The sequence below is a fragment of the Anolis carolinensis genome, chromosome 1 (assembly GCF_035594765.1).
Source record: "Anolis carolinensis isolate JA03-04 chromosome 1, rAnoCar3.1.pri, whole genome shotgun sequence".
In the NCBI taxonomy this organism is placed as follows: Eukaryota; Metazoa; Chordata; class Lepidosauria; order Squamata; family Dactyloidae; genus Anolis; species Anolis carolinensis.
Window position 1 is genome coordinate 228,253,609 of NC_085841.1, and position 20,000 is coordinate 228,273,608.

Genomic DNA, 20,000 nt, shown 5'->3' on the forward strand with positions numbered 1-20,000 from the left:
GCATATAGATTTATTAATGCTTTTAATCAGTTCTGGCAAAATTAATTTTGCTCTGATTGCTTACATTGGAATTTGCATATACTTAGTGAAAGTAATTTATTTTTTATGGATTTCTTTTTTTTATTATTTAAAATAGGGCATATGGCCCTTCAGCTACAAAACTTTGCTGATTTGTTATCTGGAATACCTAAGCATTTAGGAAAGGCAGGTTTTTAAGAGTTTCCAGATCAGAGTCCTGTGATTTATTTCCAATGTCTGTGATGAAACATTCATTGTTGTGATATCAACATCGCACATTCCACCCCCCTTCCCGCCCCTTGTATATACCTTTGTGGACTGTGCAGTTGTTGATTTTTCCCTCCCATTTTATCTCAACTTTTGATGCAAGAAGGAAATAAATGATAAAAATATTACATTTGTGTTCCCCAAAAGTAGCACAAGCATTCAAGGGAGTCACAAAGTGTAGATATTGTAAATTTCCCTGGAGATGTAGATTCTGATACTGCACTACATATCAGAGAAGGAGCTGGGGGGGGGGGGGAGAGAAAAATGAATTTGATATTTGTTATACTAAAACTTGTTTTATACTGATCGTTTTTCACCCACAAGAAAATTCTTAAGGAGTTAAAATGAAACTGGTCCCAATCAGAAATGTTTCCCTAAATAGCCATTAACAATGAATATGAATTGAGAGAGAGAGGGAGAGGTTGTGCTGAGTTATATTAATGATATCAACATCCCAGATCCACTTTCTAAAGAGAGGTGTAAACATACACTATGAATTAGAGTTACACACAATCTCTGTTTTCAAAAAAAAAAAAAAAAAAAAGAATAGAAGGCAGTAATTGGATTCCTGTTTTGTGAAAATAGTATACTATAAGTTGCTGCTTTGTTGTAGTTTATTTTCCCTGGTTTTGCACTATCGCAGTGATCTTGCAGATTTGAGAGGAGACATGATGGCCATGTATAAATATGTGAGGGGAAGTCATAGGAGGGAGCAAGCATGTTTTCTGCTGCCCTGGCGACTAGGACACGGAACAACGTCTTCAAACTACAGGAAAGGAGAGTCCACCTGAACATTAGGAAGAACTTCCTCATTGTGAGAACTGTTCAGCAGTGGAACTCTCTGCTCCAGAGTGTGGAGGCTCTTTCTTTGGAGGTTTTTAAGCAGAGGCTGGATGGCCATCTGTCGGGGGTGCTCTGAATGCGATTTTCCTGTTTCTTGGCGGGGGGTTGGACTGGATGGCTCATGAGGTCTCTTCCAACTTTATGATTATTTTCTTGGCAACTTCAAACTCACAACAACAGTGTGCCTTAATTACAGAGACCTTCCTGCAATAATTTTCATGGTTCAATTGTTGGAATTGTTTGTCTCAATTTTGTACAAATTTTGCAAAAAGCACAAACATTAATGTCGGGAGCTGTTGCGATGGTTTATGTCTACACACAAAAGGTTTCAGTGGGCAAACAGAAGTTGCTGCACATGTTATCTACCCAAGGAAGGTAGTTGTGCAACTTTCCTTCTCATCAAGGATGAATCCAACCATTTGAAAACAAACATGAAGGCCCTTATCACCTACGAATCCCTTTACATTCCACTGTATCTTCATTGCAATGGAGTTCCTGTACTCTGTGCTCAGAGCTGTTTGATAAGTGTTCACAGGCTGTGTAAACTACTGAATAACAACTTTAACTGAGCAAAAGGGTTTCCTTAAAATATCTTTCAGTATCACATTGTGCAGCATTATACTGTCCTGAGAGATAATGCGTTATCAATATTTCATAAGATAATTTCAACCAGGGAAAGGACAAAACTGCTAGTTGCCTTCAAAGTATTCTTGTTCTCGCTGTTGTTGTTTAAGGTCTAGGCCATAGATCATGGGGCTGTCAGCAAACAGATAATCTTGATGACTAAACCATAGCCGACAGAAGAAGGGGGAAAGTGCCCAATGCCTATAACAAGAAACATTTAAGGAGTCCTTGGTTCGTGAGTAAAAACTACCAAAATTAGTGATGATCTTTGAAACTTATGGTATTTCAGAATTGCAAACCGATGGCGTTTTAGCATAATTAACAGAACTTCTCGATGGTTGTGTGGTTGACATAATACCTTCCTTTTCCTTTCATGAATGCAATTGTTTAAGTTCTTAACAAACCACCATGGTTGCTTTATTAAGGCAGCACGCACAGAACAAACAATTGAGGAGATGTCCCAAATATGCATACCTTTGGGCTACCAGTGATGATTGGAATTGCTTAGAGTTTGTGGCACTATTTAATTGAGTAATATTGATATAAATAGTGTGGTGTGGCTTGAGTACAACTACCAGTCAGCTTGAAAAGAAGCCAGCAGGGATGCCGCTACAGGAGTGGGAGGCGGAGACAGTAATGAAGGCAGTGATCCCATAAAAAATTCTTTTTCACTGAATGAAATTTTCTTTCATTCCCTAAATGTCTAGCATTTCAGAGCGTGTGACATTGAATATCGTTCACACCTAGAATTTGTGTGTCTGCTCTGTTTGTGTTCTCTTGGTAACATGGCCTGCCCTTTTTCTTTGGATGCCTTAACTATATTTCTGAAAATGTTGAAGTTGCCTCAGTGCCTAAATACCCTAAAGTAGTGGTTCTCAACCTGGGGTCCCCAGATGTTTTGGCCTTCAATTCCCAGAAATCCTAACATCTGGTAAACTGGCTGGGATTTCTGGGAGTTGTAGACCAAAAAAATCTGGGGACCCCAGGTTGAGAACCACTGCTCTAAAGGCACCGGATCCTGTTTGATCTTTGAAGCTAAATGGGTCAGCTCTGGTTAGAACTTGGATGGAAGACCACCAGTGGCTACCAAATGCTGTAAGCTATATTTCAGAGGAAGGAACTGGCAAAACCACCTCAAAGGATTTGCATGTCTGGAAAATCCTATGAGATACATGGGATCACCGTAGGTTGAGAGGCAACTTGAAGGCACACAAGGCAGTAAAGGCTCCATATCCTGTCTGATCTTGGAAGCTAAGCAGGGTCAGTTCAGTAGGGAGACCACCATGTGCCATAGTTTATAATTCAGAGGAAGGAAATAGAAAAACCACTTGTCAGTATTCCTAAGAAACCCATATGAAAATCATGGGTTGTTTTATGTCAACAAGGAACTTGAAGGCACTCACAGACACAATGCTATAAATTTGGGGACTGAATCAAATTTAATAGGAGGGATTTTTTATTTGAGTGGTGAACAACATCCTGATTTTGCTCTCACTGTAGCCACAACCTTATTCCCCAAAACATTGTCCGCATTGGGAGGCATGGAGAAGATGGCCCACAATATTTGAGAGTTGTTCAGATATATTGGGTCACTTTCAATCACTATGTAAGTAAAGGCCAGCAGAAGCAAAAGAAGCAATTTTTACCTTTTTCTCTTCCCTGGCTTCCCCACCCAAACTCAAAACACTGACCTGCTTTTGAACAGGCCCGTCTGATAAGGAGTTTTTGGTGCTCAGACAGAGACCTATCAGTGTCAATGGGATTGTTACAGTTATGTATGTACATAACTTAGCTTGAATAGATTGGCAGTTGGAATGTGCTGCTCAAACACTGCTTCAGCGGTGGAAAAGGGAAAGTTTTAAAATTATCTGCTACTGTTGGAATGTGCTGAGACCCTATAATGTGTCTTGTCCCTCTCCCTCTCTCTCAAACACACATGCAGTTTATAATTATTGCAAGAAGGCTAAAATTAGGGAGGCCACAAAGCATTATGGACTACCTGGAACTTTAAGGCTGGTTTCAAATAAACAGGGAAGAAAAGAGCTTGTACAAAGAGATACAATTGGAATAAAGTTAAGAAGTGGGAAAATATTTGCAAATTTGCTGTTTGCAAATTAAAAGGTAGAGCAGTCTGATCCAGTAGTAATCTTTACTACTTCATTTTCCTCAAGTTTACTTGCCTAATATTCCTGCAACTTTAAATTCTCTCCCTTTGTATTGCATATAATATTGTTATTCGTCTATCGATTCTTAACAATTTTATTCCATTTCATCCTATCATATAGAGCAACATTTGTAAGAATTGATAGATGAATAACAATATTCTGTGCAATATCTACAAAGGGAGAAAATTAAAGTTGCAGGCATATTAGGCAAGTACATTTTACTCCATTTCATCCTAGCACAGTGGGTCTCAATTGGGGTCCCCAGATGTTTTTGGCCTACAACCCCCAGAAATCCCAACCAGTTTACCAACTGTTAGGATTTCTGGGAGTTGAAAGCCAAAAACATCAGGGGACCCCAGGCTGAGAACCACTGTCCTAGCATATAGGAGCACTCGGTGGCACAATAGGTTAAACCCTTGTGCTGGCAAGACTGCTGGCCCAAAGGTCACCAGTACGAATCCAGGGAGTGGGGTGAGCTCCCATCTGTCAGCTCCAGCTTCCCATGCAGGGACATGAGAGAAGCCTCCCACAGGATGGTAAAACATCTGGGTGTCCCATGGGCAACATCCTTGCGGACGGCCAATTCTCTCACACCAGTAGCGATTTACAGTTTCTCAAGTCGCTCCTGGTATGAAAAAAATCCCAACAAATAGCAATAGATGAAATATGTGTTCATCTATGACTAGCTATTTACTAAATAGCAGAAATATAAGTTAAACTTGAAGGAGGGCACTCTTTCTTGAACGTAAGTACCAATTTCAGTGTTTAAGCCATCTTAAAATGACTCATTAAAGTCAGGAGTCCTTGTAGACGGCCAATTTTCTCACACCAGAAGCGATTTGCAGTTTCTCAAGTCACTCCTGACACACACAAAAATCCTAGCATATTACACTCATAGCAAAAATATATATTATTGACTATGTATCTTTCCAAAGAGGATACAAACCATTTGGGATGATAGCACTCATAAAGTCATTTTGCTGGCAGATGACCTCCATAACGAACATATTTTTCAAAGTGAAACTGTTTTCAAAAGTTGAAAATCCTTCACTGCTGAGAAGTGAAGAAGAGCAATGCTTTTACACATTTTTTCAAAAAACACGGCAGTGTCTTTTATGACTCGAAAAAATGTGCAAATGTTGAAATAACGTTGCAGTTTTCCTTTTATTTTATGGGTGTTTTTGTAAATAAAAAAAGCCTTGGCAGTGTTGGCAGGAGAGACACATAGCCTTTCAAAGTTCTTCTGGGGAAGGGGGAAAAAAAGAGATTCTGAATACAACAATTTTGTGTGATTTTGCAGGTGGTTTGAGCTATCATTTGATACGTACGTTTGTACCACCGCCTCATTGGAATGTTCATATAATACTGACCTAATTATGCGTAGAAAAAGATAAGCCATTTACTTGATTCATTTCTTCTTTTTTTAAAAAATGAAGAAAAGGAACAAAAAGGCTCCTATTTTCTGAAAGAAATTGTTCGCTTTTATGGCAGAAAAGTAGCAGCTTGTGCAGAACTAGAACTGTAACAATTTTATATTCCAAAGGTTTTGTGTGTATTCGGTTAGTTACAGTAATTATACCCAATAACTGACAGCCAAAATCACGTAGGAGAAAGCAAAGGCTGTTTTCTCACACAGGCCCTGCTGCAGAACATCTGCTGAGAGATTTGCATATTAATTAACCCATATTAACTCTAATTATTCTGGGAAATTATCAAATAAATTGAATTTTCTAATTTTAACCTTTCTTTTACTTGACGCGTGTCGAGGCTGAGAGGACACACCAGGCTATCTCACCTGGGCAATGAGCAAAGGATCTTTTTTTCCCCTCCCTTTCTCCCCACTTTTCTCTCTTTTTGCTCCTTTAGACCTGGGGTGGCCTGGGGAGCTTTTGTGCCTTTTTTCCCTTTCTTTTTTTTTTTTGGCTTCGGTGCATTTGTTGCGAGATGAAACATGTGTGCGTGTGAGCACAGATGGTGGATTTATACAGGGGTGAGGAGGCGAGGTGGTACCTCCGAACAGTTGAGCAAATCTTAAGGTTTCCTCCGCCTCCGCCTCCCCGCCACCTCTCTTTCTTTTTTTCCCAGCCTGTAGTTCAGGCCTGAGCAAATAAATGGGAGTTTAATTCAATTAGAGCTCGGCTTTAGTCAGTGCCTCATGACAGAAATTATTCAATATTTTTTTCCCCTCACATTGTTTGGTTTACACATCAGTGACTCCCTTGCTTTTGTCCTCTGTTTAGAGTGGCCATAATGTGTTGAGCTTTTGTGTCTGCCATGTCACTGTCCCTTTCACTGTTGTCTGGTTTTGTCAATGGCGAGGTGGAATGATGCTATTTTTGAAAACAGGCAGACAGGGGTTCAGTGGGTTGGGATTAGGGCCTGTGCTTTCCTAGGGAGCAAAAGAGACATATAAAAATATATATATCCACCTTTCAAAAGAGGTTGCATTTTAAGCTGAACTTTAAACAAAGGATTGTTAAAATCAGATGATAAAACTTTTCAGGGCAGTATGATGCATCGGCGTATGTTTGTGGAAATATATAACATAACTTTTTAAAAATGTTATCAAAATACACTTGGCTGCATTATGAATTCATATTTGGTAAATCTTTGTAGAGGTACCAAATTCACCTGAACAATTTGTACAGGAATTGAAAAAAGATATGCCGATAAATTGCAATTTTCCAAGCCCTGTCCCAAAGTGATTTGATATAAGGTTTTCTCCTGACGTTAAGTCTAGTTGTGTCCAATTCTGGGGGTTGGTGCTCATCTCCATTTCTAAGCGGAAGCATTTTAAAACCCATATGATGAAACCAGTGTTATCAAAGCCAGAACGCAGGACAGGTAAACATCATATCACATAGATAAAGTGTCTCCTCTGTAGCCATACTTTTTAATATGTATACAGTGGAGTCTCACTTATCCAACATAAACGGGCCGGCAGAATGTTGGATAAGCGAATATGTTGGATAATAAGGAGGCATTAAGGAAAAGCCTATTAAACATCAAATTAGGTTATGATTTTACAAATTAAGCACCAAAACATCATGTTATACAACAAATTTGACAGAAAAAGTAATTCAATATACAGTAATGCTATGTAGTAATTACTGTATTTAGGAATTTAGCACCAAAATACCATGACTTATTGAAAACATTGACTACAAAAATAAGTTGGATAATCCAGAACGTTGGATAAGTGAGTGTTGGATAAGTGAAACTCTACTGTACTAATAAAACTTGCTAGTATAGAGTAGTGGGTAAAATACAATTTAAATCAGAAACCTGTTCAGTTTGAATCTTATAGGGTAAAGGTAAAGTTTCCCCTGATGTTAAGTTTAGTCATGCCCGACTCTGGGGGTTGGTGCTCATATCCATTTTGAAGCCGAAGAGCCGGCATTGTCCTTAGATACCTCCAAGGTCATGTGGCCGGCATGATTGCATGGATCACTGTTACCTTTCCGCCATAGCAGTATCCATTGATCTACTCACATTTGCACGTTTTCTAACTGCTAGGTTGGCAGAAGCTGGGGCTAACAGCAGGTGCTCATCCCACTCCCCGGATTCAAACCATCAACCTTTCGGTCAGCAAGTTCAGCAGCTCAGTGTATTAACCCGCTGCACCATCAGGGGCTTCATTGATTTGATATATCTTCATCTTGATAGTTTCGATCTGTGCATAATATTCTACTCCTAGACAACAGTGTGCTGCCACCTATAAAAACCAGTTTTAAAAAAATGGTACCTTTTCTAAACAAACTCCACATTTGAAAAAAGCGGAGTTCCCAAGTTACTTAAGAAGGATGCAATCCCAACAGACACAGCATCCAAACTTTTCAGAGAACCAGCCCCTCTTTCAAAGGACATATAATCCCTCATTTCCACCTTAATGCCTTTACTTTCCTCAATGCTTTTAAGAAGTTCAGGTGATCCCCTGCTATGCTTAAGAAGAGCTGATCTTTTCCATTATTTCTGTTGATGTTCAAGGAACCAAGGTACTATCCGAATTTCACATTTCTTCAGAAGATCACCTGTGGATTGGAGGGTTTAGAAAGCAAAGGGGGAAAACGACTAGTTAAGGCAAAGAGCATTTTTAAAGACGACTTTCAGTTCTGGGAAGAATGGAGCTCCAAAATCCTTTTCCAAGGAAGCATGACAGTTTCTTTGCCTGGGAACATTTCTTTCCGATCCGAGGGATGGCAACTTTACAAGGAGGTAGGGTTAAAATTAAGGAGTTTTAAAAAATTCAGTCCAAGAAGCATAACCTATCCTGCTGCCCTGAAACTTAAAATGTGTAAAAATTAAGTTGGGAGTGGATTCCATTTCTGAAAAATGACTCCGAAATAGAACTGTTAATCTTTGAGGTGGAATGGGGTAAAATGCCAGCAGCTGCACAACTGCTCAACAAATCTTGGAACATCGTTGTGACTTTTGGAAACTTATTAAAAGTTCTAAAACTTTTTTCCCTTCACTGCAGAGCCTTCAAAAACAGATTTCTTCAATGTACACCTTGTTTTGTTTGTTTAAAGTTGAGCAACTCTTTTGAGGAAGGTGATAGACACAATGTCTGTGCAAGGACACATTTCCCTTTTTTCATGCTCGAATTATTCAAGGTTTTGTTTCCAAGGTCTTATCTTGCTATAAAACTTCAAACCTAGACAAGGCCTGCTCTCTTGTCATCTAATAGCAGCATAACTATTCATAACTATTAAGGAGCTTATCATTTCATGCATCCAGATCCTAGATGATCTATGCAGATTGTACACAAATTGTGGCATTCCTTAGTGCATGATAACAAGTACACTTTTCTCTATATACTTTTAAAGTTGATTTAAAAAATGTGCAACAATTGTAATACATCCTGATAATTAAATAATTTTTCTGAATTATTATTTAACGATATTGTTGGAAAAATATGCATATAAAATCTAACAGATAATCTGGGGACAGCATTTGTTCCCAACATCATTTTACAGACTTTGTGCAGCCTGATTTTATGAAACCCTCTCTCCATCATACTCCCCCACTTCTTTCTAATGATCATCGACATGCGACATTTATTGACTTACAGCCTGAAGTCAAGTTAGTGCAACATTATTTTCAAGAGTACTAGAGATGTTAGCAAGGACAGAGAGCTGCTTAAACACTGAAATGTTAAGTTAGAAAACTCAAATGGCCCACATAATGTTGATCTTTTATTGTTTTTAAAAGGCTCTTCCACCTTCCTTTAAAACAACCCTGATAAAGAACATTAATACATGCTATTCATGCTGTACTTCAGTAGAAATACACTTTGCCCACTTTGCCCAAGCACTTTTAGGTATCCCTGGGTAGATAAACATAGGCTACTTTCATATCACCTCTTTCCCTCATTGCAAAACTATGATAAATCATTCCATTGTATTATGTCATCCATGAACACAATGTCACTTCAGATGCTTTTTCAGCAGCTGGTAGTCTTGTTATGACTTTCTACTGAATTACCCTTACAAGACCAGAAATGTCGAGAGTATAAATTTCTTTCATACTTTGTCCTAAAAGTTTTGAGTAGATTTCAAAATTATAGAATCATAGATTTGGAAGAGACCTCATGGACCATCCAGTCCAACCTCTTGCCAAGAAACAGGAAAATCTCATTCAAAGCACCCCCGACAGATGGCCATCCAGCCTCTGCTTAAAAGCCTCCAAGGAAGGAGCCTCCACCACACTCCGGGGCAGAGGGTTCCACTGCCGAACAGCTCTCACAGTGAGGAAGTTCTTCCTGATGTTCAGGTGGAATCTCCTTTCCTATAGTTTGAAGCCATTGTTCCGCATCCTAGTCTCCAGGGCAGCAAAACACAAGCTTGCTCCCTCCTCCCTATGACTTCCCCTCATATATGTATACATAGCTATTATGTCTCCTCTCAGTCTTCTCTTCTGTAGGCTAAATAGGCCCAGCACTTTAAGCCTCTCCTCGTAGGGCTTGTTCTCCAGACCCAGATCATTTCAATTGCCCTCCTCTGGACACATTCCAACTTGTTGACTTCTCCCTTAAATTGCGATGCCCAGAACTGGGCACAGTATACCAGATGACTTCCCTGGATCTAGACACTATACTCCTATTTATGCAGGCCAAAATCCCATTGGCTTTTTTTGCCGCCGCATCACATTGTTGGCTCATGTTTAACTTGTCCACGAGGACAAATGTGATGTGTGTATGTAATTTCCAGCCAACTGCTGATTTACAGCAACCGCATGAATGTCATAAGGTTTTCTTAGGCAAGGAACACTCAAGAGATGGTTTCAGAGATGGTTTTGCCAGTTTCATCTTTGGAAATATAGCCCACAGCGCTTGGTATTTGTTGGCAAGCACTCATCCAAATATAGGTTGATCCTGCTTGCGCTCTCAAGAACAGATTAGATATGGTGTCTTTGGGATTAATTTATTTTGTGTCAAAAGCATTGCATATATTAGTAAATTGGCTAAATATCTTTTGACCAAAAATGGGCGACAGTGACTGCATTGTCTGTAGCCTCAAACAATTTTTCTTTCTGTACATGCATTGCTGACAAGCATACAGATGCGGAGTTGTCTGTTCTGTTCCACAGCCAGACAAGGTGGAGGATTCTTCTAGGTAGTGCCATTTTGCCAGGTTGTCTTTTGTTCTGCCCACTCCACTTCTGAGTCTGTTCAGGGACTTCCAAGTTGCCCATTCTTTAGGATATTCCCCTCTTATTTTATCTCCATCTGGCACGTTATTCTTGAACAAACCTTTGAGGTATACTCATTGCTAAATGGACACACATCCTAGAGAGACATCAGACATTTCAGTCATGATTTCCTTGCTGTATAATTTACTGGCCAACCTTAAACTGCAGTGTTCTAATATCAGCCTAGTAAATCTTTCAAAACTGTATAGTACAACCTAAATTGGTTATGGTGGAAGAGATTGTAGTGTTCCATAGCCCTGAAATACTTATAACTGGTATTGCTGATAAATGTTGTACCTTAAAGCAACAGAGTGGCAGCCTTGTCAGTCTCATAATGTAAGAATCTGTCCTTTTACAAAGATGTAAGAATGAAACTGTCAGTTCTGCAGGTAGACGCCAGCTTGGTAATCATCTGTGAGACATACCAGGTTGGTCTGACTTTCGCACTGGTTTATGCTGTGGTGATAAGAATAAAAGCCCAAATATGTCTTTTCAGAGGAACAATAAGGGCTTATATGGTGCATGTGCTTGCCAGAGCCTGGTTGTGAAAGCTGTTGTGTGACATCTCGTCATTCTGCTCCTCCAGTGATTCCAGAACAAAGACCTCAAGAGTCAAAGAGTCACATTAGAAGTGCCCTGACATCATTTCCAGGCAGTTTTCTCAATATACGTGAGCAGAATTTCAGCCCACCTTACAATGATGCTCACAACCCGTTATGTAACAGAGGACAACAGCACTGGCCATACAAGATTCAGGTAGCATACTAGAATATGTATACTTAATAGAATTCAGTATATAATTGCAATAGAAATGTGTCCCTGTAAGATAATAGTTGTTTAATAGAATTAACATTTCTTGTCTTGGGGACAAGATATCATGTTCTCACATAGTCTACAGTTTGAACACTCTCAGTAAATATAGATTTATATAATTCTGTGAATCCCAAACTCTAGTCCTCAATGTGTTTTGGACTTCAATTCACTTGCCTAAGTTGGCTCATGATGAGGGGTTGTGGGAGCAGAAGCCCCAAGCAGCTGGAAGACAAGAGTTTGGGAAACACTGATGTAATAGTGTTTACTCTGGTGGACCAGGTGGTTCTGTCTATAAAGTTCAGATGTTAATTGTACTCAACTATTATCTTACTTGGCTTAGTTTTGGAAAAACAGATAGTGATCTCAACCATCCTTAACCTGAAAGTTTTATTGAATTTATAGGTCGTTAACATCTAAATAGATTGCATAATTGATTGCGCTGTTAAATGAATATATTTAAGCTCTTATCAGGGTTTTTTGTGTGTGTCAGGAGCGATTTGAGAAACTGCAAGTCGCCTCTGGTGTGAGAGAATTGGCCTTTTCCAAGGACGTTACCCAGGGGACACCTGGATGTTTTACCATCCTGTGGGAGGCTTCTCTCATGTCCCCACATGGGAAGCTGGAGCTGACAGATGGGAGCTCACCCCGCTCCCTGGATTTGAACTTTCGGTCAGCAGTCCTGCCGGCACAAGGGTTTAAAACATTGTGCCACCGGGGCTCCTATATGCTAGGATGAAATGGAGCAAAATTTACTTGCCTAATATTCCTCCAACTTTAATTCTCTCCCTTTGTATATATTGCACATAATATTGTTATTCATCTATCCATTCTTACACAAGTTACTCTATATGCTAGGATGAAACGGAGTAACCCATTTCGCCACGAGGGACTCCTTCTTATCAGGTACAGTAGAGTCTCACTTATCCAAGCTAAACGGGCTAGCAGAACCTTGGATAAGCGAATATCTTGGATAATAAGGAGAGATTAAGGAAAAGCCTATTAAACATCAAATTAGGTTATGATTTTACAAATTAAGCACCAAAACATCATGTTATACAAATTTGACAGAAAAAGTAGCTCAACAAGCAGTAATGTTATGTTGTAATTTCTGTATTTATAAATTTAGCACCAAAATATCATGAAATATTGAAAACATTGACTGCAAAAATGGCTTGGATAATCCAGAAACTTGGATAAGCAAGGCTTGGATAAGTGAGACTCTACTGTATTACTTAACTAGTTTCAACCAACATGCCACTCTTGCTTCCATTGAACATAGAAAGCTACTGGTCTGAAGATCCTAAATCCAAATATAATCTTCATAGAAGCAAGAGCTCTGATTTTCTCATGTGGGATTTCTCTCCAAATTTATTGCTTTCCATGCAAGAAACAGGATAGGAAACCCCTTCTTCACATGCCAGTTGAGTGTGTGTAAGTAGCATCTGAACAAGACTTAAGTGAACTGTCATCATGTCCCAATGCTATGGTGACTCTGTCATTATACCACTAAAGGATACTATTTATTCTTTTCACACGCCACAAATGGCATATATTCCTTAACCCTCAGGACATAGAAGGATACATAGAAGATGGGGAAAAAATTGTCTGCCTGTACTTCACTTCTTTTTAAATGTTAAAAAACCTCAAGCTTCACCCCCTGTTCATCATTTCTTGGAAGGTTCCTTTGTAGACCTTTCTTGCTGCTCTTGGGCTAGCAATGCCGTGCTGAGAAGCACTGAACCACATCATAGTCAGCAGCTAAGAGAGAATTATTTTGCTCTCATTCCATAAATCCACACCTTGTCAAGGAAAAGGGCTCCATGTCTGACTGATGAGAGGCAGCCAAGTTCACCTGCAGCAATGTTAGGCCTTAGCTCCAGCAAGGAGTAAGGCTGTTCATTTTTAAGGCCGATGATAGCAGTCCCTCGGGATAGACCGAGAAAGTTTCTATCAGACTCACCTGGCTGCCTGCAGTGAGGGTCCACCTTTTCCCAGAGGCTACCCATATAATTACATGGGAATCATCCTTGCTTTACAAAGAATGATGTGTCCATTTTTCTTCACCCTAAGCAATATAACAAGGCAAGCGGTTTCTCTGCAAAATTGTTCTTTGTTCGCTCCCCAAGGATGTTGTATGGGGTGTTTATTTGCACTCGAAGATTTTATTGAAAAGCATCGAATCTTAATAAAATCTTCTAAATCACCCACAGTTATCTGCACTTTCACCTCATTTTCTTTATATCTGGGGAAGGCATGCATGAATGCTTGTAAACAAATCAGTTTAAGGAATGTCACGGAATCTGGATCATATTGGTCCATGTAAATGCTGCATTTTCCTTGTAGGCCTGAATACTTAAGATCATAAGAATATGTTTTCATTTTAGTCTTCTTCATGAGATGGATGCTTAAGTTTGGTATGTGCTCAAGAGACACTTCCCTCCCAACACATTTGGTGATCATGAGATGATGAAATAGGATTCATACTGTAGTTTACTTTTAACAAACAACTGGCAAAAATGAGCCCCCGAAGGCGCAGCGTGTTAAAGCTCTAAGCTGCTGAACGTGCTGACTGAAAGGTTGCAGGTTCGAATCCAGGGAGCGGAGTGAGCGCCCACTGTTAGTCCCAGCTTCTGCCAACCTAGCAGTTCGAAAACATGCAAATGTGAGTAGATCAATAGGTATCGCTTCGGCGGGAAGGTAACAGCGCTCCATGCAGTCATGCTGGCCACATGACTTTGGAGGTGTCTACGGACAACGCTGGCTCTTCGGCTTAGAAATGGAAATGAGCACCAACCCAAAGAATCGGACATGACTAGACTTAATGTCAGGGGGAAACCTTTACCTTAACCTTAAAATAGATGTTTGCCTACATCCATATTCAGTTATAGTTTGTGGATAGTTTCTGATAAGGTTAAATAAATGGCCCCTGTACCTCATGAAAATTATTTCTGAATCACCAGCTTATTCATAAAATAATACAGTAAGAAGAAAGTTAACCCAAAATTGAATCCAATTCAGATATTTCTGTCTGAAGCTTTTTTTCTATTTCTGTCTGAAGCAGAGAGATCCTTAAATGCGACATAACTGAGAACATATTCTTTGAAAGTATTGTGCCTGTGTCACGGCTACCTTAGAAACATACAGCATTGTGCAAATGGAGAATACAGTGGACAACAAGGATGCATTTATGAATCAGGATTATGGTATTCAGTTTTGCAGCCAAACTTTCTTCTGCCTAACGCCCGTTCTTACAAATTCTCCAGAGTCTTGTGTTTCACGTAGGCTAGAAAAAACTCACTATTTTGTGCCAATGCAAATATCAGTACTTCTACTTAGAACTATGGATTCATATAGATATTTATTTAGTATATGTCCATGTATTAAACACTTAATTCTCCATAAATGCATAGACAGTGATAAAACACAGTCTTTGTCCTTCCTTTATGTCCTTTATGTTCTTTATGTCCTCGCCTCTTACCAAATAAGTGATATTTCCTCTGGGTCTTTTTGGCAGAATTTAAATTTTTGCAGAGTACATTAGAAAGATAGCAGACATCAGAGGCCTTATGATTTGTGGGAACCTGAAGAAAAGAGAGATTTCCAGCAGATTTTTGTAGCGGGTGATAGAGAAAAAATTAGTGGGAGCTGGCTTGGCCTGAGACTATAGAGTTAGGTGTGATGAATCTCTGGGACACCAAAATCTTTTATTGTCTTATAGAAGACCAGGGAGAACTTCAGGCTGTTTATATAGACATAAAAACTTGAAATAATTAGCTATAGATGATATCAGGAGGTAGAAATAAGACAATGCTGTGAACATCTTTTAAATGATGGACCATGGAAAGTAGTGGATGGAGTTCATGGCAACTTCAGGGCCTGGTAGGAGAAGACCAGCCGCACCTTCATAAATTGATGTATGGCCAAATTATTTTGCCATTTCCATGTAATAAACAAGGACTTAGGTTATACTTTGGAAAAGTGTCTATACAATCCTTAAAACAATGTAATTACTTTATATTTTATAAAAGTATACTTGTGGCTTCAGCATAAAGTGTAACCCAAGGTTCTGAGAGATATTTTTGAGGTTTTTAATATGCCATTAATCAGCAAATTCTCTCCTATTTCCAAATGAGATGGAATCTTAGCTGCAGCAAAATCCTGTTTCAATCTAGTCATTTTAAATAATAGGTGACTCAGTTGCAGACCCATCCAAAAGCAATACTGTCTATCTTCAAATTTGGATTTTTTTAAAAAAACAAACCCCAATTTAAACAAAGTTTCCACACCCTGCCCAAAGGAGAGGTTTCTTAGGGGTGGAAATGTTTAGCTTTTATTGAAACACACACCCAGCTGGGGGAGCATTTAAGAACATGATTTAACAGATTGCAAAAACATATACCATGACAAACCAAGAATGATTCTTGCAACCTATAGGAGGGTCTCTTTTTCATCAATCTGGTCACTGATCACAGATTTCTCCAGTGATATATAGAAGAAAGACTAAACATAAAATGCACCTGACATTCTATGTAGTCTGTGACAAAAGTGGAGTTGTGTGGCCCTCCAGATCTTGTTGAATTGAAGTCCGAGTCAACTTAGCAAGTGGTGAGATATTATGGGAGATGTAGGTCAGTAATGTCTTAAGGGCTGCACAATTCCCATTCCTGCTCTGAGAATTTGCTTTCATCACTTGGCATCTTTACGGGTGTTGCCCCTACCCTATTGGCCCGCCTTTTGAAAGTATAATCTGGCAAAAAGCCTGTAGATCTGAAAACAATTAATTCAAAGGAAAGGAGGCATTTGTTTTCAGCCAAGAAAAATATTATTGTGTGGTATTCACATTTTTATCCTGCTTTCCTCCAAGGAATTTTATTATAACACAGACCTTTTAGGTGGATTAGGGTGGGGGTATGGTTCATGATTCAGGTATTCATTTGCAATATGAACAGGGCAATACAATTCTCGAAAACATTAGATAAGACAACTGTGATTGGTAAGGTAGAAGGCAGTAGAAAAAAAGAAAGATCACAATCCAGATGGATATAGTCAAGCTAGAAAGCCACAAAACTGAGCTTAAGAACAGCAGGGCTGTTGAGGACAAGGTGACTTGGAGGTCTGTCATCCATGGGGTCACCATAAGTCAAAGCTGGCTTGATGGCAGTCAGCAGCAACACTGGATAAGATTACATGGAATAAGGATGTTGATCAGAGAGGGAAACAATAGTTTATAAATATTGCATTTGGTTTCTATTTAGATTTGTGTTAAGACTGTGCTTTAGTGTCATTTACTTTCCAGTTAGGATTGCCAGGTAACTATCCTCCAAGGACTAGAGATTACAGGGCCAGAATCTGAATCCTAGAATGGCTCATGGTGATTGCATTAAAAGAGGAGGGGGAATAGGAAATGAAGATAATTTTTTTTCATGTCAGGAGCGACTTGAGAAACTGCAAGTTACTTCTGGTGTGAGAGAATTGGCTGTCTGCAAGGACGTTAGCCAGGGGATGCACAGCTGTTTTGATGTTTTACCATCTTTGTGGGAGGCTTCTCTCATGTCCCTGCATGGAGAGCTGGAGCTGACAGAGGGAGCTCATCTGTGCTCTCCTCAGATTCGAACCAGCAACCTTCAAGTCATCAACCCAACCTTCAAGTTAGAAGTCCTGCGTTTAACCCATTGCACCATCTGGGGCTCCTATGAAGACAATTGGGAGATGTGGTAAGGGAGAGAAGGAGGAAGAGAGAAATAAGGAAAGGAGAAGATGTTTAGCCAGGAGTTGTGTTCATGGGAGAAAGGGGATGAGAGAGAGAGAGAGAGAGGAACAAACTGAAATAAGGAATGGAAAAACAAAAGGAATCAAGTGACAAAGCAGAGCTGGAGAAGGAGAAAAGTCTTTGTGATTTCCCTAACTACACTTGCAATTATCTCAGACAAAAAATGTACTATGTCTTCACTCTGGATAGCAATATCACAGTATCACAAACAGAGTATCGTGGTTCCTTTAGCTTCTGACAGCATTGCATGTGACTTAGAAATGTTTGAAATGTAAGATTCACTTTTGATGGATAGTGAATATAGAATACTTACAAAGAAGGTGCTAAGACACAGGAAGCCTTGTCACCTTCTTGTGAAGAAGTATGGCCTTAGAGAGGATGGTGGGATGTAGGTAAAGGGATGAACCAATAGGATCACCAGTATTGATAAGATGGGTGGACACATAGGAGCACCAGTATTGGTAACATACAAGTGGAAATTGTGCATCTCCTTGGATTTTGTTGAAATGCTACATCCAACATGGCTCATCACTGGCAATGATGGCTAGACCTACTGGACGGGGGAGGAGGCAGTATGATTCCCACTCCTGGTGTAAGAGATGCTCTGTATTCCCACCACTCCAGCTGATCTCTTTCCTTGCTCAGCATCCTAAAATTAAAAAGTCAGTAGGTGGTCTCAGTGCTCCATTGGTGTCTAGGAGCTTTTAACATAACATTCATATAAACCTCGGATGACATGACATTACAAAGTGTAAAAAATAATTCTGAAGAAAAATAAGCAAGAAGTGCCCAGCATTCCTCCAGTTTTGAATCCCTACTGCTAATGATATACTTTCATTTCAAATAACCAAAAAGGACCCTCTTGCAGTAAATGGTTGCATTTGTGCCAGATAGACAATGAATCTGGGATTTTCAGTACTGTCAAACACATGACTTGTTTTGCTTGAACTCAGAGACCCCAGATTTGTGAGATGGTTTGAACATCTAGGTGCCTCACTGACTTCCCCTAGGCCATCCCGGCAGTGTGGGTCAGAACACAAGTCAGAACTTAAAGGATTCAAGCACGCTTGTTCATACCACAAGGACATGCTGTATGTGTCATCTTCCAAACTCAATGGAGCCTTTTATTCGGATTCCTTGCAGTAAAGAAGTAAATAATCCCTCCACTGCCCCTTCCAGCTTCACTGTTTTTGCCATGACCTTAACAGCAATATCTGAGAAGTGAAAAGTTAAAGAATGATCTTCAACATAGTTTTTTGCATGCGAATGAGTCAGCAACAGATGTTAAATGCAAAATAAAACTAATAATATACAGAAAGCACGTGAATATGAAAAGGGGTAGTTAACAAATGTTGAGCAAAGCAACTTCTTGGTGTAATAACATGTCAGCCCAATTATTGCCATATTTCAGTGTTAGCATTAGACTTGCCTCTAATGGCGGTGAGAAGATTTAAGAATGAGAGGAATGAAGAGCCATGTTTGTCAGCTGCTACTGATCTGTGCTGGGGAAAACCATCCACAAAGATATTTCTCTCACCAGTAAAAGACCTAGATTCTTGGCTTAAATTTAACTGTAAAATTAATCCGCACGCTGATAGTATTGTATTATTTGCCTGCCGAGAAGAATGGGAAAGGTTTGCTATAACAGAGCCTTGTGAAGTGGAAATACGCTTTAGAGATAAAACACCGCCACTTTTAAATATAGGGTTTCTTTTTAGGAATTCATATTCCCATATCTCTTACTACTCTCACTGCTTAGGAAGCAAATTTAAGTACCAGCTTTATATGCTTTGGTAACCCCATATTACACATACAGTTTTACAGAAAATGAAACTTTAATATGATTCAGCACAAAATGGCACACAATGGCAATAAGTCAGATAATCTTCATATGCACATAGCTTGATCTCACTGACTTATCGTTGTAAGCACAGTGCCGTGTGGCAAATTTCCCTGCAATACAGTACAGTACCTGGGTGTAATTATGGACACATTTTGCCAATACGACTGTTACACAGAATTGTAATTAATTCCTCAGAAGATTACTGGGAGAATTTTGGAAAGTGATGCCAGTTTTGGACATTTATTACTGCTCTTTAGTTGGTTTTTTGCTGTGCCTCAGAGACAGATGTAAAATTAGTGTCTATTTGAAGCCAGCAAACAGTATGTCTTACCCTCCTGTTTATTGAATTGCAGAGTGGAATTCTTTGGGCTCCCACTTCTTTGCGGTTTTGAAGTAATAGTCTGTTTATTGTGCCAACTGGGGCACTCCACTACATGTGCAAAAATGTTCAAAGGCTCAGGCAAGAAGTTGCTAATTTGAACTAATACAAGGAGAATTAAGAGGAGGTTGGGATTTGGGTGGAGGAGCTAAAAGAGGACCTTTATTGGTTACTCCCAAAAGGGAATTCTAGCATATGCAACTTGCAATCAGCATACCTGCCAAAATTCCTTCTCTAAAACTGTTAAAAGATATTGTCAAAGTACTGTATCCCCCAGTGCATCTAGTCATCTCAAAGTCTGACAAATTGTGTGGGAGGAGTTTCATTTTCTCCGTTTCAGGCCAGCCTTTGTGGATCGTATTGGGGTGGGGAGAGTAAACCAGTCCAAATTCAGATGGAGAGGTTCAGCAGCAAAGATCCACTTGGTTTAGTGGGAACAGCAGAGCGAAGAAGATCCTTTGTTGGAATTGGCTAAAAAGGCTACGTTATTAAGATGTGCTTGTGTTAAATGTCAGGATGATTAAATGCCCTTTCTTTTCTAAAAAAGAGAAGAGAAAAAAGAGAGAAGATATTTGCCTTCACTTTTTA

At 39.5% G+C, this 20,000-nt stretch overlaps 1 protein-coding gene across 7 annotated transcripts in view; it reads left to right on the forward strand.

Moving 5' to 3' along the window:
- zeb2 (zinc finger E-box binding homeobox 2) overlaps positions 1-20,000 on the forward strand; it is a 186,433-nt gene that overhangs the window by 111,132 nt on the left and 55,301 nt on the right. The window lies entirely within an intron of this gene.